Below are 25551 nucleotides of genomic sequence, written 5' to 3' on the forward strand. Positions count from 1 at the left end.
GCCGGCGAGGCGGGAGCTTCGGACAGGCCCTGTCCCGGGTGGGCGAGGGGGGGCCTCGGGAAGAAAAGGGGACCTCGGTGCGAAATGGGACCCGCAGTGGGACTGGGGAGTGAGAGATGATGGGATCGGAAGGGGGGCCTGGAGGTGTGAGAGGGAACCTGGGAAGGAGTTGGAGGGGGGGCATCGGGAAGGGGGTGGGGCGGGAGGGAGATGGCTTCTTCAGGGTGTAGGGAGGAGGGCGACTCCACCCCAAACCCAGCTCCTCCCCAGGGGCACACGAAGTTGTTCCTAGAGGCTGGAGTCTCACTGGGGAGAGTGAAAAGAGAGAGAGAGATCTGGGGCTGAAGGCTCTGTGCTGGGGCCTGGGGGACACAGAGGGGTCCAAGGTGGACTGCTGGAGGCCCTCCAGGTGGAAGCAATTGGGGAGGACAAGGCTGGCAAGCAGAGAATGCAGGAGGAGTCTCTGGCCAAATCCCGGGCTCCCTGGCATGGGGTCACGACTGCCTCTCCTTCCCTCTTTCCCTTGAAGTCCTAGTGGAAGCTGTGTCACGGTTGGAAGAGCCTCTAGCCCCTTCAGGGCAGGCAGGAGTCGCCTTGCCTCAGTTTCTTCGTCTGTTCCCTGAGGGCAGAAATGCCGATCTCTTTGCAGGGCCTCTGGCTCTGAGATAGTTAAATAGCCACACACCCTCTCCTTTGGGCACACGCCTATTCTGCTTCCTCCCCCAGACCCCTTGGGGCACAAAGATCCACTGTTATTCATCAGATATTTCCAGGGCACCTGTGGATCCAGGCTCACCTGGCCTCCTGGTGTCTCCTCCAGCTGCCAAGCACTTCCCCTTTGTCCGCTGCCCTTGAAGAATGAAGAGCCGCCCTACCTCCCAAGGCCAGGACTCTATGCAGACCCCCACCCCTGCCCACTTCCCTCCAAGCCTACCCCAGCCCCAGCCCTTCATCCCTTTCAGCCAGACTGCGTGCTGCCCAGTGTCCCCCACCAAAGGGAGGGGTCCTCAAGCCACAGGCTAAAATGCAGAAGGGAGACGGAATGAGGCACAGCACCTCCCCCTCCTCCCCATACTCCTTTTAGTCCCAAGCATGTCTCTGAACCTGCCCCAGCGGGCAGGTCCCCTCTCAGCCAGTGGCACCGCTCAGTCAGAAGACAAACTCAGGTGTGTCTTCGGGAAGATGTGTCTTCTTTCCCTCTGGGCTTGGAGCTGGTTCTTCCTGGTTCCGCATGGGCCACAAAAGAAAGTGTCAGTGAACCAGAATGGGAAAAGTTACCGGTCAGACCCCCGCTAGAAATGCAACCTCTCTCTCTTAGAAAACCAGGGCAGTGTGCCTGCCAACCGGTCTCATTAACAGCAACATCAGAAACAACAGTGCCCCACTCCAAGATGGTGGCCATCGGTGTGTGAGGCCACACTGTGTGCCTCAGTCCTGGGAATTGTCCAGCCACCGCCTCTGGCTCCTGAAAAGGCTCAGTGGGGTCTCTTTGGAGTCTCTGACACTGTTCCATTCCGGTAACCCAACACATCCGAATCTATCACCATCCCAGGCTGCTCCAGCTCAGTATGACCCTGTAGAGCTGAGTGGAACTGAGCCATGGAGTTTCTGAGGCTGGAAGTCTTACAGAAGCAGGCGGCCACTCACTCTCCCGGGAGTAACTGCTGGGTTTGAACTGCTGACATTTGGCTAAGCCACCCAACACCTCACACCTTCTGCTTCACCTAAAACTTGTAAAATTGGGGTCTGGTTAGTTAGGACTTTGTTGGTCATGACTGGAACCATTTAACCTGGTCTGAAGCCCTAGTTTCCTTGTTTCGGTGGAATACTATGTTGCCCCATAGATTAGTCAGTGTGTGTGCAGGCTGAGCCCCAGGGCCAGCAGGTTGGCCACAGAACCTCTGGAGGGAGCGCACAGGGAAAATGGGACAAGGTTGTAAGTCACCATGCCAACCTCAGCCAGACTCTCCCACACCGCCCGCTGGGGCCCCAGGTTTGGACTCTAGAATATTCAGGGCCCCTGGGGTCTGAGCTGGGAAAAGGGCAGAGTGCGACAAGATGGCATCTAGGACAGGGACTGAGGTAAGAGAGGGGCCCTCAGGGTGTTGAAACAGTTCACTGCCCCCCAATCTTTCCAGCCCCCATCCCTCGGTTTTCCTGGGCCACCAACTCCCAGTCTTTGTACTCCCTCTACCTCCTAAAAACACTGCAAGTCTCCAAGTATATTCCTGGCTCCTCTTGGTGGCCCTCAGGGTCTTGTCCCCTCTCGCCCTTCTGCCTTCCAGATTGGAAGCTCCTTGAGTCAAAGAACCTCATCTGAATCCCAGTGTCCAGTGTCTGGTGCCAAGTGCCGGGCCTGAAAAGAAAATTACTCACCAAATGTTCCTTGAATGAATGAACTGAGAGGAGGAGGGGTATGAGGAAGCCCCCCAAAACCAAACTCTGGGCCATTGAATCAATACCAACTCACGGCAACCTTATAGGATAGGGTAGAACTGCCCCTGTGAGTTTCCGAGATTAACTCTTACCGGAAGTCAAAAGCCCCTGCTTTCTCCCGAGGATCAGCTGGTGGTCTCAAACTGCTGACCTTGCGGCGGGTAGCCCAGTGCATGACCACCAGCGCTCCTTTGTGGGAGAAGGGGGCTACAGTCACTATTGCTCAAAGGTGCTGCTCTTCCCAGATCTTTTCCTCCTAAATACTTTTTACATACCTGCAGGCTTTTGTGGACAGGCTTCTTTCCATTAGCATAATTTCATATGTGGTGACCGCCTCTCTCAGACGTTTCCCCCCCTAATTCTCCATCTCACTCCCTGCCATCAGATCCATGCCGACTCAGTGACAGGGTAGAACTGCCCCCTGTGTGTTTCTGAGACTCTCTCTTTTTAAAATCATTTTACTGGGGGCTCGTACAACTCTTATCACAATCCATACATCCATCCATTGTGTCAAGCACATTTGTATGTTTGTTGCCCTCATCATTCTCAAAACATTTGCTTTCTACTTGAGCCCTTGGTATCAGCTCCTCATTTCCCCCTCCCCCACCCTCTCTCCCTCATGAACCCTTGATAATTTATAAATTATTATGTTTTCATGTCTTACACTGCCCGATGTCTCCTTTTACCCACTTTTCTGTTATCTGTCCCCCAGGGAATGGAATATATGTAGGTCATTGTGATCAGTTCCCCTTTCTCTCCCACCTTCCCCTTACCTTCCCGGTATCGCTACTCTCATTATTGGTCTTGAGGGGTTGGTTTATCTGTCCTGGATACCCTGTTTCCAGGAAACTGTCTCTCTACAAGAATAGAAACCTCAACTTCCTCCCGAAAAGCAGCTGATAGTTTTGAACTGCTGACCTTGAGGTTAGCAGCCTAACACCTAACCACTACACCACCAGAGCTCCTATTTCTCAGTATACAATGACATCACACAGGGACCTTTTTGATTTGGCGCGTCCAGAGAGTGTGACATTGAATGTGTGCAATAGTGTGTTGCTGGGTTCTTCCTGAAAAGAGAATTGCCCAGTAGTCAGTGGACAGGAAGTTCTAGACAGAGGCAGCCAGCGTCCCAGAGGGCCCATGACAAGAGCACCTCCTCAGGAGGTGCATGAGCACACCTACCTCGCTTGCACCCTTGAGCATTTTAGTTCCAAGATCCTTAACCAGCTGCGGTGGGTGAGAAAGAATTGCTGGTTCATATCCATCTCACTTCTCGGGGTTACAAATCACAGAAACCTATTCCTATTGGGAGCCGAAATGGAGCGGCGTTCTGATCAGACTGTAGGTCTCCCTCGGAAGGGAGAGGCTGGAGGTTGTACCTGTACCGGACCAGCACCGGTCAGCACCTCCCAAGCCCGCCAGGGACGAGACTTTATGTTCCGTTGCCACCAGCCGCCCTGTTTCCAGTGTTCCACAGGGCGGTCCGGTAGCCACCTCACCTCTTCAGCCACATGGCGAAGGGCTCTTTCAGTGCCAGCTCTAAATGCCAGAAGCATCTCAGTGGCTTCCCTTGGCTCAGGTGCCCCGCCCTTCCCATCGGTCAGAGGCAAGGCCGCCATAGCTGTCCTTGAAGAGGGAGGTAGGTTCCACAGGAGGAGGCCAGTTGGCACCATGGTTGACAGGGCAATGGCTGGAGCCTCTCAGCAGCTCTGCGGGAGAGGAGTCTGGTCCATCTGGGAGGACAACGGCCTTGGAAGCCAAAGGGGCAGTTCTGTGCTGTCCTGTGGGGTTGTGATGCATCCGAATCGCCTGGGAAGCTCACAACAAGCCCTGAAGAAGAGGGGCGGCATTGAGGCCAGGGCGGGGATAAGCTTCTTACAGGTGCCCATTTGTAAGTTATCGCGCAGTTGAGTTCCCACCCCATCTTATATGTTGACGTGGCTGTAGTTCAACGCCTCTAGGAGCGCTGGGGGTGTCGTGGTTTCCCGTTGGGCTGCAATCCTGGTGCTCGGCAGTCTGAAACCACCCAGCAGCTCCTCGGGAGGAAGACTGAAGTTTCTACTCCCGTCAACAGTCAGTCTCAGACTGGAGAAACCCCGGGGCGCGTTGCGATGAGTCAGCACTGGCTGGATGGCAGAGTTTGGTTGGGGGGTTCAGTTAGATGCCATAGAGTGGTGGTTCTCCACCATCCTCATGCCACAACCCGTTCATACAGTTCCTCATGTGGTGGTGATCCCCCCCCACCATAACATTAGTTTCATAACTGTAACTTTTGTTACTGTGATGAATCGGGTGACCCCTGTGAAAGGTTCGTTTGCCCCCAAAGAGGTCGCGACCCACAGGTTGAGAACCACTGCCATAGAGTCACCTGCGATTTGTGGTGGCTTTTATGTGTGACAGAATGGAATGTGGCACCTCGGCGATTGCTTGCACACGGCTTAGTCCCCTGGGGCTGTGATGAAAATACCAAAAGGGGTGGCTTTTCACAAACAGACATGCATTTTCTCGTTGCTTCGGGGGTGAGAAGCCTGGATTCGGGGCCAGCTCAAGTGGAAAGCCTTCTCTTATGAATGGGGAGCCGGGGGGCCTTGTTTAAGTGCCATCGGATTTGTTGCAGCGGGTTCTGTATCTATCATGGTTGGCTTTAGCTGTTTTGCCAAGGGTTCACACCAGAGTTTGGGGTGCTCACGAACAGGTTGACTCCTGCTTCAGCTCATTCGATGGCTCCCGCTTTCTTGGCTAGTGTGTAAGGCTGATGGAGGCGGTCGCCTGGGAAGGAAACGTCAAGATAACAAATTGTAGAATTTCTTTTCAGGCGCTCGCTGGGTTTTATGGCTTTTTGTGGCTCCTCGTGTAGTTTAAGAAAGACAGCCCACCTGCATGGGATTGGTATTGTTCGGAAAACTAGGACAATGGTTGCTTGGGGACTGGTCAGTGGAGTACCCACTAAGCAGCCTTTGTGGCTGCTGCTGATGCGCTCATCTGACTTCCCAGAGGTCTCTGTGAGTGCTCCTCTTGGAGTGGTCACTAATTAGGCTCCATCGATCCAGGGCTCGGACCCAATATTCGGGGTGACAAATTGAGCCTCCAATGCGGGGCCCACTCTGGCTCCATCCCTGGAAAGACCAGAAAGAGACAGAGATGGTGTATCCCTCCTCAGGCCCAGCCTCTGGTCTCTGTTCCCTGGCCTCTCACCAGACTTCAACCGAAGAGGTTTCTACTGTGTTGGAGTCTCGATTGCTCCAGGATCTAGACCTGATATTTGGGGTGCCCCTCTCTTTCTGGGTTCGGGAGGAAGGACCTTGTCTTTTCTGAGCTTCTGCTCCTAAAAGTTCTTCCTATGGCTTGGTAGCCCTCCTCTCAAAAGAGAGACTGACTTAGACACACACACACACCCCAGTCATATCTCATTAGCATAACAGATGCTGTGTCCGGATAATAACCGGGTGTTTGTTGTTGTTAAATGTCATCAGGCCAGTTCTAACCCATAGGGACCCGAGGTCACAACCGAACAAAACAGGGGCGTGGCCTGTGCCACCCTCCCAATCCCAATCCGTGCTGTGTTTAAGGCCATTGTGTGGCCACCGTGTCCCTCCATCTCCTTGGCTGCCGTCCTCTTGGCTTGCTGACCCTTGTTACACTGGACAACACATATTTAGAGGGCAGAGCGCAGGGCACCATTCAATTCATAATATGCCACCCTTTGCCCCACCCCCAATTCAGGTTCTTCCCACATGCAAAACACGTACACCCCAGCACATCATCCCCCAAGTCTTAAATCCACCTCAAGGCCAGATTTCTTCTTCGGAATCATCTAAATCCAACATGGTGGGTGGGAGGGGGGCTGCTCTTCATCAGAGAAACTTGTGAAATCATCTAGGATATAGGTTGTCTGTATCTAAACTAAGGAGAAGCCGTGGTATAGTGGTTACGGGTTGGGCTGCTAACCACAGGGTCGTCAGTTTGAAACCACTAGCCACTCCATGGGAGAAAGATGGGCTCTCTACTCCTGTAGAGAGTTACAGACTCTGAAGCCCACAGGGACAGTTGTGTCCTGACCCATAGGGTCCCTCTGAGTCTGAATGGGCTCAGTGGCGGTTGGGTTTTGTATCCTTTCTCTGGTTTCTAAAGTACAGCAATGGACCAGACACAAGGTGGTCGTTTCCATTACAGACAGGAGTCTTTTGAGGCAAAGAAAGAATAGCAAGCAACGAGGGAGCCCAAAGCCCAGTGGACCAATCTCTATGACCTCTAAAGGCTTGCAAATAACCTGTGTTCATTGAAGCCATCTGGACCAGGGCTCTGTGCCCCAGCCTGTGTGCGTTGGCTGGTTCTCTGGATTCTGGGTGGAGGGCCCTCAGCCCTGGGCTTCAGTGCAGTCAGTCCACTGGGACAGCGACTGCTCTCTCTGTTCCAGCCAACCCCATCCTCCTAGGCCAGATGAGTGACAATGCCAGCCCCATGCCACCTCCCCATGACACCTGCAGGCCCTGTTCTCCTGTCCCCCCTCCCAGAACTGAAGCAGAGAAAACCCGGCTCTTTAAGACCCAGGAAGCTCTACCCTGGAAGACTCCTGGGGCTGGTTCCTGCTCGTAGGACAGCGGGAGGCAGATGGCATTCTTTCCTTGTGCTTCTCTGTGTCCCTTAGTCTGAACTGATGGGTTATCTGCCTGGGTGGTTAGACATAGCCGTCCATCGCAGGCTTAATCTCCTCAGCAAAAGATGGCGGAGCCTCGTCCTTGCCGAGCATTCTAGGACACGGGCCCCTGGTTTGTACCACAGAATTGCCCAAACCTTCTGGTCTTTGGTGTTCACCGTTCCGTTTCTTTCCTCTCACGTGGCACTAGCAGCAGCAAGGAGACGCTGCCCTTCAAACCCCGGCTTGGAAATCGCATCAGCCAGGTATCTACGTTCATCGCTGACCTTCCACCAAACGTGTGGACGTAATTCAGACGAGCTCTCTGCTAGTGCTTCAGCTGCCTCGCCCTCCTCCCACGGTCCAGTGTCACGGTCATCATTGTCTTTGAAAGCCTCACCAGAAGCACCCTTCACAGGGTCAGGGTAGGGCCCGTAGATGCGGGATTTGAATGGATGGATGCAGAGTTGATGGCCCGAAGTGCCAAAACCATCCCCCCTCCCCACCTAATTCACAAAAAAAATTCCACTTATTAGAAAAAAGCGATGCACTTAACATCCACATTCCTGGCGGCGTTCTATCGCTGACACCTATGTATTCTCTCAGACCATGCCCACCGGCACCCAGTGCGATTCTACTTGTGGGAATGAGCAGAACTGCCCCTGGAGGTTTCTGGGAGTTTGCATCTTTCCAGATGGAGACAGCCACCTCTTTCTTCCTCAGAACAGCTGCTGGGATCAAACTGCTACCCGTAGTTAATTAGGAGCTCAGTGCAGAGCCTGCTATGGACACTCTTTATGGCTTGCTCACTTTGTTCTCCGCCCTCCCCAGAATTGCCTCTGCCATCCATCATTCTACGGGCAGCGTCTTTCAGGCAATCGGGCGTTTGCTCTTGGGCACCTCAAGTTCAGCACCCATGCCGTCAAGTCAACACTAAATCATAGTGGCCCTGTGGGACAGGAGAACTGGGAGTGTCCAAGACTGTAACTCTTTACTCTGTCTCCCTTGGTGAGGCTGGTGGCTGTGAGCTGTTGACCTTGCAGTTAGCAGCCCAGCCCATACCCACTAGGCCACCAGGGCTGTGTTAGGCGCCTGAGACCCTTCCAGTGTACCCATTACCAGTCTCATCCCTCCTTCCGCACTTCGACTATCTGCAGGGCAGTGCTCCACTGTGGTCCCAAATTCTGTCTTGATTAACTAGTGCAGCCATAACAGAAATACAGCAAGTGGGTGCCTTTAACAAATTAATTGTCTGATGATTGTCTGAAGTCAGGGTGCCGACTGGGGGGGGGGGCGACTTTCTCTCTCTCTTTGGTGGGGGCGGGGGGAGGGGAGATGGTCCTTGGCTCTTCTGAGCTTCTGCTTCTGCGTGATCATCATATGACTTGGTAATCTTCTGAAATCTCTACTTCTTCCCCATGCTGCTCCTTTAATCTCTTTGAAGGTCCAGAGGAGATTGAGACTGATAGAAGACACACGCCACACCCACCTCGCCTCATTAACATAGCAAAGAAAACCCATTCCCAAATAGGATTATACTCCCAGGCGTAGATGTCAAGATGGCTACGTGGACAAAATTCAACCCATCACAGTCTGCTTGAGTCCACTGTTAGGGCGCCTATTTATGGGTGCCCTAGGTGTCCCCTTTCTGACAGCCAGGGTGCTCCTTAGAGGTGCTGAGGGTGAGACTCCATCCATGCTTGGGGCACCTTACCATAGGTACCAGTCCTCAGTGAAGGACATTGTGTTAGTCCGGGTTTGCCGAGAGAAACAAATTCATGGACACTCATATGTGTATAAGAAACAGCTTTTAGAGAAGAACAATTGAATATTGAGAAACATCCCAGCCCAGATCAAGTCCGTAAGTCCGATATTGCCACTATGTCCATACCACTTCACACATTCCTCTTCAGACTCACGCAGCCGTCCAATGATGCTGAGTGCAGGAAGCTCCCCAAAGGGGTTGCGACCCACAGGCTGAGAACCCTCGGGAAGATCACCTTTTAGCAGCTCACGTCCAAGTGCATAGCCATGGACCATGTGTGAGCCAGCAGCACCTTAGGTTTGGCATATCACATGGGGGGCAACCTGGGGAGTAACCTTTCTGTTTCCCACACTTAAGTCTCCAGGCGACACCAGATTAGGTAACTACATGCTTAATAAAGTAGAGGGTCCATGAAAAAAAGGAAGATCCATCACTAGATGGGCGCAATGGCTACAGGGCTACAGCAATGAGCTCAACATAGCAAGACTTGTGAGCATGTTGGTGGACCAGGCTCTGTGTCATCCTGGTGTGCAGAGGGTCATTAGGGGTCACAACTAACTTGATAACGCCTAACACACACATACACACACACACACACACACATCTATCGATCTACAACAGGGATGGTGAAATTTTTTTCTTCCAAGGGCCATTTGAATATCACATCATCCTCGGGCCCTTCTGGTCAATTGTTTCATGAGTAGCCCTGATGCGATAGCCAGAATGGCTTCATTTGGATGAGGCACGCCATTTTCACTGTGTTGATGACTTCATGAGTCTTTCATGAGCCACGGGCTGGATGCTCCCACCCCTGGTCAAAAGAAAGAGAGGGAGGAAAAGAGACCTATTTCCCTTGGATGGAACCGATTCCATGCTTGTTGGTAACTGAACTACGGAGGTTCAAGCACACCCAAAGGCTGCGGCCGCCCTTGTTCGGTGCCGTCAAGTCCGTTCAGACTCATAGGGACCCGAAGTACAACCGAATGACAGCCCGCCCTGCCCTGCACCAGCCGCACGATGGTTCCTAAGTTAGAGCCCCTTGTTGCAACCACTGTGTCAGTCCGTCTCATCCAGGACCTTTCATCGGCCCCTCGACTTCACCCAGCATGATGTCCTTCTCCAAGGACCGGTCTCTCTGGACAGCAGGCCCAAAGTATCTAAGATGCCGTCGCCGCCGTCCTGGCCAATAAGGAGCACTCTGGCCATACTCCCCCCAAGAGAGATTTGTTTATTCTTTGGGCAGGCTGTGGTTAACCTTCAATATTCTTTGCCAGCACCGTTATTCAAGTACATCGATTCTTCGTCCGCGTTCCTTATGCAGTGCCCAGCTTTCCCGTGCCTCTGACACCATGGACAGTGCCAGGACTTGGTCAGGGCACCTCAGTCCCCCTAGTAATACCCTTGCTTTCCAGCTCTTTAAAGAGGTCTCCTGCAATGCGTCCTTTGATCTCCAAAGGCCCTTCAGAAGAAAATCCTGGCAGTATGCTTCTGGAAACCCATCGAGCACAGGTCTCCCCTGACACCCAGGAGCCACCATGAGTTGGGACCAAAAGACAACCAGCAATGATGACCGCGGGCACGCCCACAGACACGCATGCTTGTTGGAAACGGGTGGCCCGTGGTTGTCTGCGCGTCCTGTTAGTTCTTGAAGTGACTAGGCCAAAGACAGTGGACCTCTGGCGTCTCGTCAGGTGGTTAGTGATTTGCTTAAGTGCATCAGTGAAGGGTTTGCTGCTCGTGCAGTCTCTTAGTGACCAGGAATTTCTGCCAGGTTATCGTTTGGCATTTGGCGTGTGTGTGTGTGTGGTGCGCTTTGCGGTGTTCTGTGTGTGTGAGAGAGAGAGAGTTGGATAAAAGATTGTTTTCTTCTGTTTGGAATGTTTACTTTAGGTGTGGGTGTGTGTATGGGTTTCAATAAGGAAGAGCCCCATGTGTGAACTGATGGGAAGGAGCCAGGAGATGGAGAAACCGGATCCCAGGAAGTAGGTCCCCATGGAGGTGGGTGGTGGGAGGCTCCCAGCCCTGGGTCCATTCGGAGCTGGGGAAGGAGGGGCAGGGCTGGAGTGGAGAAGCCACAGTGGAGAAAGAGGGGTGCCAACCTCTGGGGCTCCCTCTGACTGTGTGCTAACCAGTGCATTCTCTGTGAGCTGCTCGATGGCCGTCCCCCAGAGTCCGCCCTGCTGGCCGGCTGTTCCCTGCTGACAGATGTTACCAACCCCCTCCCCTCACCTCCCCCAGATCTTTTAGGGGAAGTGCCTTTCAGCACCCATCAGCTGACAAGCTGCGGCAGGGCTGGTTCAAGCTCGGCTATGCCCCGAGAGGCCACACGGAGTGACCACATGGCCCAGGCACGCCACTCTGCTCCTGGCTGAGCCTCCGAGTCTGTCATGCCGGCGAGTGGTGCCCTTTCTACTTCGTCTGATCCTCCGAGAACAGTGTCTTATCCTCTCCTGTCCACTTCCGTCTGTTTTCCCAACAAGTCCCCGGGCCCGCAGCTCCGCTGAGCCGGCCGCAGGACTGGGGAGCCTCTTCCTTCTGAAGCATACCCGCCCTCTTGTGACCCCACGAGTTCCCAGCTGGGCCACCACAGCCCGCTGGGTCTCACGCCTGTGCAGGGCAGAACTCCTGGAAGCGTCCCAGGAGAGGTGGTCTTTTCCAACCCGGACTTACACTCCTGAACAGGCTCCGTTGGGAAGAGCAGGCCCAGTCCCCCTGCAGGGTGCCTGTAGCCTACCCACCAGCTCAAAGGCCAGCCCTGAGTTGGGGTGGGAGGCCAGACACCTGTGGCTCGATCTCATTTCATCCTCTCAGCCACCGGCCCTACTGCTAGTGTCCCCTGCTCCAGAGACCCGCAGACAAGGGCCTTTCCTTACAGCGGCCTTGGGGGCCCTGAGCCAGCTCGGGGCTCGGTCGATGGGGCTGCTCTCATCTCGCAGGAGCTCCGGGGGCATCAGGGCTGCGCGCTGGGCTGCCAGGGGAGCAGTTAGAACCACCGACGATGGAGCTTTCCACTCCTGGGAAGAGTGAGTCTCGGGAACTCAAAGGCGGCTCTCCCCTGTCCCGCAGGGTGGCTAGCAGTTGGCCTGCCCTCAATGGCACTGAGTGGGCTTTCTATCCTGTCTTCACCCCAGCACAGTCTCAGGTGAGCCAGGCTGGGCCACAGGCAGAGCGAGCCCTTTCACCTGGCCAAAAAGCCCCAAATTCACTGCCACGGAGTCGGTTCTGGCTCACAGCGACCCTCCGGGACAGGGTGAAATTGTCCCTGTAAGTTTCCAAGACTATCTCTCTATGGGAATGGAAAGCCCCATCGCATTCTCATGGGGCGGCTGGTGGTTTTGAACTGCTGCCATGGAGCTCAGCAGCCCAGCGCATTGCCACTCTGCCCCCGGGGAGCCTTCTGCACCTGGCAAGGCGTGCTTGAGTTCTGGCGCGGCCACTTCCCGGCCGGGCACCCGTGTCCACCAAGAGCATCGCTAACCGCAAGAGCCCCTGCTGCTCCGGGTTTTCGCGGGGTTCAAGGAGCGATTACAGAAGACCGCAAAGACGTGGTCAGTCCCCAGAAAACAACTGCCGGCTTGTTCCTGCCAACAATCCGAAGCCATCAGCCACTTCCACGGGCGTCAGATCTGTCCTTCTGTAGCGTGGCAGTCCCGGAGACCCACGGGAACAGTTCCGCCCTGTCCTGCAGGGTCGCTGTGAGTCGGGGTTTTGCTGTGTCTTGTTTCTTTGGGTTTCACTGTCTCATGACATGACATGGCGTATGTGCAGCCACAGTGAAAACTGTCTTGCGCCTTCATCAAAAACATTTGGCGGGACCCCCACACCAAGGTGTGGAGGGAGCGAAAGTAACAGTGGCTGGGATGGGGAAGGTCACGTGTCGAGTCGCTGGACCACGGTTCCCAGGGGCGCAACCATGTGACCGGGAGTTGCAGAGTGTGTGCTTTGGCGGTGAGGTCGTGATGTGGTGATTACCCTTTGTATTTACATAGCAATGATTGTTTTGCATAATAGCCAGGTCTTTGGAATCGTTGATAAGCGAGGGGGGGCGTGTGCTTAGCTCTGGGCATCAAGGGGAGCTTTGAGTTGGTGTCAGGCCGTGGGAAGATGCTGTGCCTTGCTGGCTCCGGTCTCTGGAACACATTGTCACCCAAACCAAATACATTGCCCTCTCTTGGAATCACATACATGTGTTGTGGAGATGTAGCGACCCTTCAGCCTAGAATTCTGGGGGAGGGGCAGCTGTCCACGTGGTTGGGATTGGGGCCGGCCCCTCAGACCTCTCCGCTGGTTTCCTACTCCATGTGGAAGACTCAAGATTTTTATAAGAGCAGAAAGCCTCCTCTTGATTCCCCAGGTGGACTGGTGGATTCGAAGCACGGACCTTGTGATTAGCACCTCAGTGAGCAATCCCCCACAGGGAGTCTGTGAAAGTCTCCTTGTGTAAGAATGAAAGCGTCCCCCTCTCTGTAAGCCTGTAGTTGAGTCGTTGAGGTCACGCCTATGCTCATTTCTTGGGTGCCTCCAGGCATTCCGCATTAAGAAGGAAAACCTATTGGGAAAAACTTCATACCCTTTACATGCAGGGTTCAAGTCCATCGATGGTGATGTGCTTGCTACATAATCATGCAAAATTGATCTCTGAAATTCAGCCACACTCCTGAAGCACTTGATTTGTTTCTTCTGATGCTTCTGAGACGGGGAACTGCTTTAATCAATACTTGTTTTGTTGTGTTTTCAAAATCTTCTGGTTTTGTAAATACACTATTAATGACTGGCAGAGATTTGTAAATGATCTTTACATTTATTTCTGAACCTTCATCTGATGAAAATGCTGCAATATATCATTCCACATAACCAACAGAAATAGATGCTCTAGGATTTCATTTTTTGGCAATGTTCTAAGCTGCTCTTCTAATACCCCCTTTTTTGTCTATTCTTTTTTAATACCTCCTTTTTTGTACCTGGTCCTTAGCAATTTTTTTTTCTTCATTTTATTGGGGGCTCATACAGACAGCTCTTATCACAATCCATACGCACACCCATTGTGTCAAGCACATTTGTACATTTGTTGCCAGCATCATTCTCAAAACGTTGGCTTTCCACTTGAGCTGTTGGTATCAGCTCTTCATTTTTCCCCTTCCTTCCCACCCCCCCACCCATGGACCCTTGATAATTTATAATCATTATTTTGTCATGTCTTACACTGCCGATGTCTCCCTTCACCCACTTTTCTGTTGTCCGTCCCCCAGGGAAGAGGCTATATGTAGATCCTTGTGATCGGTTCCCCCTTTCTCCCTCCACCCTCCCGGTATCGCCGCTCTCACCACTGGTCCTGAAGGGATCATCTGTCCTGGATTCCCTGTGTTTCCAGTTTCTATCTGTACCAGTGTACATCCTCTGGTCTAGCCAGATTTGTAAGGTAGAAATGGGATCATGATAGTGGAGTAGGGGGGCGGGGGGGGGTAGGAAGCACTTAGGAACTAGAGGAAAGTTGTATGTTTCATTGGCACTATACTACACCCTGACTGGCTTGTCATCTCCCCAAGACCCTTCTGTAAGGAGATGTCCAGTTGTCTACAGATGGGCTTTGGGTTTTCACTCCACACTCCCCCTCATTTGCAATTATATGGTTTTTTGTTCTGATGATGCCTGATACCTGATCCCTTCGACACCTCGTGATCACACAGGTTGGTGTGTTCTTCCATGTGGGCTTTGTTGCTTCTGAGCTAGATGGCCGCTTGTTCATCTTCAAGCCTTTAAGACCCCAGATGCTATATATTTTGATAGCAGGGCACCATCAGCTTTCTTCACCCAGTTGCTTATGCACCCATTTGTCTTCAGCTGTCGTGTCAGGAAGGTGGGCATCATGGAATGTCAGCTTAATAGAACAAAGTGTTCTTTTTCTTTTACATCTTTCATGGATTTATTTATGGCCATTTATGGAACAAAGTGTTTTGCATTGAGGGAGTACTTGAGTGGAGGCCCAATGTCCATCTGCTACTTTAATACTAAACCTATGAATATATGCACATAGATCTATTTCCCCATCCTCATATATAAATATATTTACATGTGTACATGCCTGTATTTAGACCTCTATAAATGCCCTTTGCCTCCTAATTCTTTCTTCTATTTTCTTTTACTTTCTTCTTTTCCCACCAACATGCTCAGCCTTCATTTGGGTTTCAATAATTCCTCTCAGTTACACTGCCTTTGATCAAGCCTTACCAGGCCTCTTACACCCTCCTTGCCACCAGTTTTGGATCACTTGTGGTTTCCTTGTACCTGTGTGTGTTAACACCACTTCCTTTCCTCCCTGCCTCCCCTTCTCCAAAGTCCCTCCCGCCCCTGCCCACCCCCACAACTGTTCCTCCCATTGTTTTCTCCTCCACATTGTTTATCCAGCCTATCTTATCTAGATAGACCTGCAGAGAAAATAATATGCACAAAAATAAGACAGAGCAAAACAAAGCAACAATAGGAAACAAACCAACAATAACAAACCAATGACATAAAAAAGAAAAGTCTGTAAATAGTTCAAGGTCTGTTTGTTGACCTTTAGGAGTGTTTTCCGGAGTCTGATGGGGTGCCACACCCTGGCCCCAAAGTCTATTTCTGGTATTCCCTGGGGACTTTATGGCTTTGTTCTCCCTGTTGCTCTGTTGCACGCCCTTAGCGTTTTGCCCCGGTGTGGTGGGGTCAGATCTGGTACAGCTCCCACACTGTGCCTCCAGTGTTGTCCCTTGTACCAATATGGGTCAGTGAAGGAAGTCATGTCTTCTGGTGGGGCCAGTCCTGGGGTCCAGTCCTGGCCTTGGCTGCTCTGAGCAGGAATATAGTCCTCAAGGCCTGGAGGGCCAGGATGTGTTCCACTCTCTCTCCTTCCCTCTTCCTTTGCTCCTGTGTGCTCTGATCAGATGTGTCCCTCTCCCTGAGCTGCAGCTTCACTGCTGTCCTCTGAAGTAAATTCTAATGGGGGGGGGGGGGGGTTCACATAGTTGGAATTTGGGCTATCCCTGCAGATCTCTCTATTGGTTCCCTGCTTCGTGATGGTACGTTGCCTTCATGTTTTGGTGCACTGGGTTGAAGTCTGGTCCCTCCCTCTGTCTCCTGTGAAGATATAAACAACACCCTCCCCTTGGGTGGGTTGGTGCCCTGTCCCCCTGCTATCCATGTCTTTTTCTTTTTCTATTTTTCTTTCTTTTCCCCTCCTTTTAGTTGGCTCCCATATGTATCCCTAGATTAGGTCTGGCCCCTGCCATAGTACCAGGGCATCACCCCAGGAATGTATGTATATAGTAGCTTTTCCCCCATACCCCTTTTGCATTTTTAAGCTTCTCTCGGCAGACTTAGCAATATTTTTAAGATGTCGAGAATCTGAGTCTAATATTCTAGGATTGTATTCTTTGCTGCAGCATACAATCTTGAGGTTTTACATCCGATAATTGCAAAATATGTTTTAAGAACTGTCCACTGCAACAAATGTATAAATGTGCTTGACACAATGGATGAATATATGGATTGTGATAAGAGTTGTATGATCCCCCAATAAAATGATTTTTTAAAAAACGACTGTCCGTTGAAGGGTGAAAATCACCCTGCGGTTACGTTGATTTCCACTAGCCGTGATCCTAAAGAGGGTTTCCAAGACTGCCGGTCTTTAATGAAGCGGACAGTGGCTTGGCACATGAGCAGCTAGTGACAAAAAAGTAGGATTCTCCCTCATTCTTCCTTCCTCTTGCTGTGGCCATCCCCGCCCTGCACCGTTCCTGCTCTGTCTGAGGTCAGCCACAACCTCATGGACTGGGTTCCTGGTTCACCCCCCGACCCCCACATCTAGTGGCCTGTGGCCTTCCCCTTTTCTTATCATCAGATCGGCAGGACTGGGTCCCTGGCCACCTCTGCATGGGTAAGAACTCCTTCCAGAACTAGCTGCCTCTGGGCATGAAACGGTTCCTTCCAGAACAAGCTCAGTCGCCTCAGCTGCCATCAGAGCTATAGCAAACTACTTCTCGATCAAATACCCTGATGTATTGACGACATCTAGGCTGGCAAGAAATCCACCCCCTTTCCCCTACAGCACCCCTACAGGGTGCCGGCCCACACCAGGTAGATAGCCTGCCCCCCACAGCTTTCATCTTGCGTTGCTTTTTTCTTTTATTTACTCTTCCTGGTTTTGTCTGTTTTCTTCCCTTCCGTTTTCTCAGTTTTTTTCTTTTACTGTTCTTTCCTTTTTCTCCTCTCTAGCTGTGTTGTCTTTCTCACTCCTTTCTTTAGCTATTAAATTATTTTATCCTGTTGTTGGGTCTGATTTTCCTTGCTTGTTTTTCCTTCACTGTTTTCCTTTTTGCCTTTTTTTATTGTGTTTTTTGTTTTCTCTCGCTTCCAACCCCGCCCCCTCTTATCCCACCTAACAGAAGACAGCAACCTTACTCACATGGCCCGGCCACACATGTACCTCCTGAAATCCCTTCTCCTGGGTGCAGACCACCACACGCTCCTGTGCCACCTGGTTATGAGCAGACAGCAGTCATACTGTCCAAGCCCACCCTCAAGGGTGCTAAACAAATAGCCAACGGGGAACTGCACCCATGCTCACATTCTCTATCACACTCACCAGGAGACAAGTGAGCAGGGCCTAAGACACACTAGCGTACAGTCATAAATTAAATCCAAATTCAACAACGCTGCGTTGTCTTGAAGACAAAGGACAATTTCAGCTCACAGAAGCAAGACAAAATGGCTCAAACAAGTGGCAAAAACACAGAGTCAGAAGAGTTTCTGAGAAAGAAATGACATTGAAACTACCTGGTAAGGAATTTAAAAAGAATAATACTTAGGCATTTTTAACAGATAGAGAGAAATATTGCAGAAATTGCAGATGAAGTCATTTAAAATATAGAAAAAAATTAGAATTTAGGGAAACACTCTGTGAACAAACTGACAAAAGAAATTAAAAATTGGAAACCCCCCCAAAAAAAATCAAATAGAAATCCAGAAGATAAATACTAAGATGCCAGAAATAGATAATACATTGTAAAGGCAAAGGAGTAGAATTGAATCAATGGATGGCCAAGCTAGTGAGCTTGAAGAAAAATCTCTTACTATTAGTCTGTTAGAAGAATAATTGGGGTGTGGAGAAGGATCAGAGAAAACTTAAGAGTTATGTGGGAAACCATGAAGAAGGATAACTTACCTGTGGTTGGAATTCCAGAACAGAGAGAAGGGGAAGGCACAGAGAAAATTGTTGGAGTTGTTAAAATAAAACTTACCTAACATCGTGGAGGAAAAGCTATGCTTTCAAGAATCTGAATGAACGAACCCCCAACAGGATAGACCCCAAAATAAAGTCACCAAGACACAGATTCATCAAACTTTCCAAAACCAAAGGAAAACCCTAAAGAAACCAAAGGGGGTGGGAGTGGGGGAATCCTAGAGCAGTTCAGGAAAGAAAAAAAGTTACCTTCAAAAAGGAACCAATAAGACTAAGCTCTGATTTCTCAGCAGAAACCATGCAGGCAAGAAGATATATTAACTAAAAATGCCAACCAGAAATCATATACCCAGCAAAACTATCCCTCGGGTATGACAATGAAATTGGGATATTTTCAGATAAACAACAGGGAAATTATCAAAACCAGATCAACTGTACAAGAAATACTAAAGGGAGTTCTGGAACAGAGAACCAACGTTGGCAGACAGCAACGTAAGATTAGCATACATACATGACAACCTCACTCAGAATCAAACCAGATATAGAAGCGTCCAAAGTGAAACACACCTGTACGTCTGAAAATAATAATCCAGAGATAACAGCAAGTAATGAAGAAAGAACATTGCAAAGTAAACAAAGAGGAAATAGTGTAGCACTTCCAAATGGAGAGGAAGTCAAGTAGGAGATGTCGATGTACAATCAGAAGGAGGTGACCAAAGAATGATGGGAGTAGAGGAGGACACTGGAAGGTGTGAAAGGGCTGAAGGACACAGGTAAATACTGTTATATCCACAACCCTGCAGTGATGCTGATCTACGAGTAGATGCATGGATTAATACATCAGCTGAGTGGGTAGAGGAGGGAGAGTGGGTATACCCTCATATAAATATTGGGCTGACAGGACATTTGAACATGAGTGTTTACTCTGATGACTTAATGTTCTTGATTTTACCTCTCTGGGTTCTACTATCCACTGCAATGGCTACACAGAACTCACAGACAAAATCCGTGGTTAAAGAGTTTGTTAAGGAAGTTAACAAGATGTAATGCCAGTAAGAAAGACTCAGGGTAGAGTTATCTGACATGTTATAAAGTTCTTAGGTCTGTTAATAAATACCCACAGGGCTTACCACTTGACTGTACGCCTCATCCTTAAGGCCTCCAGAAAACCCAGCTCTCTGAATGAAGTCTCCGGAGGCACCCACTCCAGTAAGCCTCTGCCTGACACTCAGCTCCACATAGGACATCAGCACACTCAACTTCCCCAGTCAAGTGCCCAGATACACCCCACCCGGAAAGCCTGCACAAGAAGCACTCGGTTGTACTTGCCCCATGGATTGGTAAGTCCATCACTCTGTTCCATGCTCTGGCTCCTAGTTCTAGTTCTGCTGCTGCTCCTCCGATGGCACAGCTGTCTTCTGGATCCAGGAGGGTCGCTGCTCAGAGATCTCAGGTCCAGAGAACAAGCCCCATCCCTAGCTCTTTCTGTTCATGAGGTCCCTCCTGCTGCTTCTGGAGGGCTCATTCTATATGCAGCAGGACGGCATTCCAGGGAAACCTGTCCCCTATTACTCACCGATGAATCCTGTCCAAACATCCCTGCCCCCTCCCTTACCAGACAAGGTCATTTGATGGGGGAGACTTTAGCTGGAAGAGCCACATTAAGTAATCCACTGCCCCTGCATTTACCTTGAGTATATCCCACTTGAATCTGGAGACCACCTACAGAACAGATTAGACAGAACGTGAACGATGCGCCGTACATCCAGAACAACATATGTGAAGAAAGCAAAAAGGCCATTAAACAGGAACTAAAGAAAAGATCGAAGTGAATATCAGAGGAGACTCTGAAACTGCTCTTGAATGTAGAATGGCGGCAGCAAGTGGAAGACATCAGTAAGTGAAAAAGCTGAACAGAAACTTTCGAAACCTCAAGAAGACGAAGGAAAACATTCTCATGAAATGTGCAAAGACCTAAAATTAGAAGCCTTAAGGGAAGAACACAGCATATCTCCAGCTGAAAGCACTGGCGGGGAAAAAAGGAAGCATCAAAGAAGATAGTAAGAATACACACGGTCACTGTGCAAAAGTGTTGTTTGATAGTCATTCATTTCACGAGGTAGCAGGTGATCAAGAGCCAATGTCTTGAAGGAAGAAGGCATGAGTGAAAATGAGACCCAAGGAACTGATGGAACACCAATGAGATGTTTCAACAGATTGGCGCAACGCTGGATCGATTCACTAGTCTGTGCCAAGACATTTGGAAGACACCTGCCTGGCAACCAAGTAGAAGAGATCTAAAGGAGGTGAGCCACAGAATGCAGAGACCATTGAGCAATACCGTTGAGGTCACGTGCAAGTGAGGTTTTGCTGAAGAGAATGGAAAATGGTTGTAGCTGTCCATAGGGAGCAGTCAGACTTTCAGCCGTTACTCAGCCAAGGGCGGAGATGAGGGACATGATCGTTGGCATCAGATGGACTTCGGCTGAACGCAGAGAATACTAGAGAGAAGTTCCGTTGATCATGGAAGGACAGTGTGACTCATTTGATTGTGCGGAGCATAAAACGCTGTGGCGGAGCCTGGGAGTTCCACAACACTTCACTGGGCTCAGGTGGAACCTGTACACGGGCCGAGAGCCAGTTGTTCCAACAGAACAATGGGATGCTGCGTCGTTTGAAATCAGGAAAGGTGTGTGGCTGGGTTGCAGCCTTCCGCCATGCTTGCTCAATCTGTCTGCTCAGTAATCGTCAGCGACGCTGCAGTAGAGGAGGAAGAACGTGGCATCAGTCTTGAGAGAAGGCTCATCAACAACCTGCGAGGTGCAGCGGAGACAGCCAAACAGAGGACTTGAATCGCGGAGGCCAAAGACGACAGCCTTCAGCGTGGATTAGCCCCCGAGGGAAAGAAAGCAGAAATCCTTTCTGCCTGTAGCTGCCTCGGAGGACGGTCACTCGGGTCATCCCCCCGCGCTCGGCCCGCTGCCCTCACGTGGACGTCAGTCTCCTAGAGAGCCCCGAACAGCTGCGGAAACTCTTCCTCCGAGGGTTGAGCTTGGAAACAACAGGTGAGCGTCTGCAGGGCCATTGTGAGCCACAAGGGACACTCAGCATGTGAGCTTATGGGAGACGCAAACGCCAAGGGCTCTGGAGGCTTTGGGTTTTTCACTTACCCTGCTGTACAGATGGTGGAGGCCGCCAGGAACGCAAGGCCACACAAGGTCGAGGCGGAGGAGTCGTGGAACCAAGTCGTGAGAAGACTCTCAAAGACCAGGTGCCCATGTAACTGTGGAAAAGACCTTTGTCTCTGGCATCCAAGAGCAGCCCTACGAGATGATTTTGAGCCCTGTGGGAAAATGGAAGTCACTGAAGTCATGACTGATGGAGGCAGAGGCAAGGAAAGAGGCTTCGCTCTTGTGACTTCTGATGGCCATGACTCCGTGGATATGATTGTCATTCAGAAACACCAGACTGTGGATGGCCACAACCGTGAAGCAAGGGGAGCCCTGTCGAAACAAGAGGTTGTCCATGCCTCCTCCAGCCAATGAGGTCAGAGCAGTTCTGGACACTGGTGGTGGCCAAGGGGGTGGCTTGGGTGGGAGTGATCACTTGGGTTGGGGCGGAAACTTCAGCGGACTGGGTGACAGCTGTGTCCACTGGTGGGGATGGTTATAATGGATTTGGCAATGGTGGAAGCAGTTTTGGAGGTGGCAGAGCTACAATGATTTAGGCAATTAGAACGATCAATCTTCCAGTTTTGGACCAGTGCAGGGAGGAAGCTTTGGAGGCAGAAGCTCTGGCCCTTACGGTGGTGGAGGTCAACACCTTGACAAGCCATGAAGTCCAGGTGGTCGTGGTGCTTCAAGCAGCAGCAGCAGCTATGGAAATGGCAGAAGATTTTAAACAATAATTTTAGTGGGACCTCTTACAGCTCTTATAATAATCCATATGTCAATTGTATTAAGCGCATTTGTGCCTACCTTGCCATCATTATTTTCTGATTCTATTTGAGCCCTTGATATTAGCTTAGCTCCTTTTTTTAACCTTCTTTCCCTCACCCTCCCTCCCTTGTGAACCCTGAAAAAATGATAAATTATTTTTAATCATTTTATTAGGGGCTAATACAACTCATCACAACCCATACATGCATCAATCGTGTAAAGCACATTTGTACATTCATTACCCTCATTCTCAAAACATTTGCTTTCCAGTTAAGCCCCTGGCATCAGCTCCTCATTTTTCCCCTCCTTCCCAGCTCCCCTCTCCCTCATGAACCCTTGATAATTTATAAATTATTATTTTGTCATATCTTGCCCTGTCCAACGTCTCCCTTCACCCATTTTTCTGTTGTCTAGACCCCCAGGGAAGAGGTTATATGTAGATCCTTATAATCAGTTCCCCCTTTCCACCCCACCCTCCCTCCACTAAATGATAAATTATTATTGTTTTCATATCTTACGCCGACCACTGTCTCCCTTCACCCATGTTTCTGTGGTTCTTCCCCTAGGGGTGGGGGGGCAGGTGTTGTATATCAATCATTGTGATTGGTTCCCCCTTTCTCCCCACGCCTTTCCCCTACCCTCTTGGTATTACTACTCCCATTTCTGTACCTAAGGGTTTATCTCCTGGATCCCATGTGTTGAGAGAGCTTATCTGGACCAGTATACATGCTCTGGTCTAGCCGTAAGGTAGAACTGGAGTCATGATACTGTCGGTGAGGAAGCCTCAAGGAACCAGAGGAATATTATGTGTTTCATCGGTGCCATACTGCACCCTGGCTGACTCATCCTTCCTTGTGACTCTTCTGTGAGTGGATGTCCAGTTGTCTACAGATAGGTTTTGGGTCTCCACTCCAACCGCCCTCATTCTCAACAATATGATTATTATTTGTTTGGGGTCTTATACCCGATTCCGTCGATAACTCATGATCACACACGCTGGTGTGCTTCTTCCATGCGGGCTTCTTACTTCCCTCCTAGATGGCCACTTGTTTAACTTCAAGCTTTTAAGACCCCAGATGCTATATCTTTTAATAGCTGGCCACTGTCAGCTTTCTTCACATTTGCTTATACATCCATTTTGTCTTCAACAATCAAGTTTGGAGGGTGAGCATCACAGAATGCCAGGTGTGATAGTCTGGGTAGACTAGAGAAACAGATTCATAGATACTCATGTGTATAAGAAAGCTTTAAATCCAAGAGCAATTGAATATTGAGGAAACATCCCAGCCCATATGTCCGATACCAATCTATAAAGTCCTCTTCAGACTCACAGAACGTATATGATGACGCCGAATGCAGGAAGATCACAGGCCACTGGGTGGACAGTCTTGTGGATCCAGTGGCGGCAGAAGCATCCCAGCACTGGCAGGGGTCGCCACGTGGCTCCTCCAGCTCCAGGGCTCTGGCTGCCATCAGCATAACTCCATGTGGCTCATCGCCAGTAATGTCTCACAGGAGGTGACCATGTGTCCTGCCTCCAGAGAGCTATTTATCTCCTTAGTGGTTCCAAATGAGGTCATCAAGCTGTGACCTGACTGACAGGCTAAACTCCACCCCGTCACTCTTAATACTCCAACTGACAACAGATTATGTAACTACCACACCAGGTTAATAGAACAAAGTGTTCTTGCACTGAGGGAGTATTTGAGTAGAGGCTCCAAATCCACCCACTTCCTCAATATATTTCCATAGAAATATATGTACATAGGCCAATACCTCTATTTTTATGAATTAGTGTATTTATATATGTACACAACTATATTTCTACTTTCAATCAATCGTTTTGCTTCCTAGATCTTTCTTCTGTTACCTTCCTCCTGCCCCACTATCATACTCACCCTTCGTTTGCCTCTAAGTAATTCCTTTCAGCTAGATTCCTATTGCTCCAACACCACCAGGTCCCTACACCCCCTCACTGTTGATCTTAATTCCCTAGTTGTTCCCCTGTCCATGGCATTGTTTGCTTGCTGCTCTCTTCTCCCCACCTCGTGCTCAACCCCCACCCCTATGTCATGACTGAGCAGGGGAGCCAGAGGAATGACAGGGAAGCTACAGTGGTGGCTGGGTTTAGCTGCTACAAAAGAAGACATGTTTTAGGCAATACTCGTGTGTTTGGGCAAACAAACTCGAGTGTTCTATTTGTGGCAGGTTGTTGTAGTTTCCGTTCTGTGAAAGTGTAAAGCATTCCAACAAAGGGTTTTAATATTTTTATTATTGGCTCTCATGCTGTTGATCGCTAAATGTAATAATCTGACCAATGACGCTGAATTAGGGTCTTTAAAAAGAAAAAATTCTCACAATTGGACCAACAGGGCAACATCAGGATAAGCAAGGGACACGTTGAAATCGTCAAGGACTCCGTGTTGGTTGGGTTCACAATCAACACATGGAAGCAACACACAATCAACACACATAGAAGCAACAGTCAAGACACTAAATATGGAGAAACTCTTCTGCCCAAGATCTGCTTAAAGTGTTAAACAACACAGATGTCACTTTGAGGACAGAGGTGCACTTGACCTAAAACAGGGTGTTTGTTTTTTTTAAACCATAGTATTTTCAGTTGTCTCATGTGTCAGTCTGGGTGGACTAGAGAAACAAATTCACAGACATTCAGAAAGAGCTGTGTATCAAAGAGTCGTTATATATTTAGAAAACATCCCAGCCCAGTCCGGGTCAGGTCCATGTGAGAGTTTGTGCAACGTGCGGGCACATTTGGCTTGCCTTTGCCCCAGACCAGATATGTCACAAAATATGTGATCACAGTGCGTCTGGCGCGTTCTTTTATGGTTAGAGTTAGAGAGAGAGAGAGAGAGAGAGAGAGAGAGAGAGAGAGAACTGAAAGCGACATAATGACCCACGGGCTGGAATGGAAATCCAGACAGTGTACTTGGTAAGGGAATGTCAGTGTCTTCATGTTCAATGTTTATAAAATGCCATCTGTTTTTTTTAATTAATAAGGTTATTATTAAAATAATTGGAGTTTGCTATATTATTCATCTGCTTTCCCATCTCTACAGCCTGGAAGTTGCTGCGTTCTTTCTTAGACTCTCAGAAATTTTTAAACTTTCAAATAAAAGTCTTAATCATTTTATTGGGGGCTCGTACAACTCTTATCACAATCTATACATCCATCTGTTATGTCAAGCATATTTGTATATTTGTTGCCCTCATCATTCTCAAAACATTTGCTTTCTACTTGAGCCCTTGGTATCAGCTCCTCATTTTTGCCCCTCCCTCCCCGCACCCAAAATGCCAACTGTTTTGTGTAGTGCCCTGCCCCTTCCACTGTGGTGCTTGATTTTCCTGGTGTCCAACCTGCTTGGCAACAATGGGTCTTTGCTTTGGACAATGGGTGCCACTGTGTTGTGCATTCCCTAGACACATGGTGGCCTTGCTTACTGGGGAACCCACCCCAGCCTGGGAGGCCAGGGTTTCTGACCACTCTCTTGGGCCTGTAGTGAGGCTGAGGGTGGGAGGGGTGCTGGTCACACGTCTCTCC

At 49.9% G+C, this 25551-nt stretch overlaps 1 protein-coding gene across 1 annotated transcript in view; it reads left to right on the forward strand.

Annotated features, from left to right (window-relative positions):
- The window catches only part of A4GALT (alpha 1,4-galactosyltransferase (P1PK blood group)), a 47797-nt gene that overhangs the window by 256 nt on the left and 21990 nt on the right, over window positions 1–25551 (forward strand). The window lies entirely within an intron of this gene.

This window comes from Tenrec ecaudatus, chromosome 6 (assembly GCF_050624435.1).
Source record: "Tenrec ecaudatus isolate mTenEca1 chromosome 6, mTenEca1.hap1, whole genome shotgun sequence".
Taxonomy (NCBI): domain Eukaryota; kingdom Metazoa; phylum Chordata; class Mammalia; order Afrosoricida; family Tenrecidae; genus Tenrec; species Tenrec ecaudatus.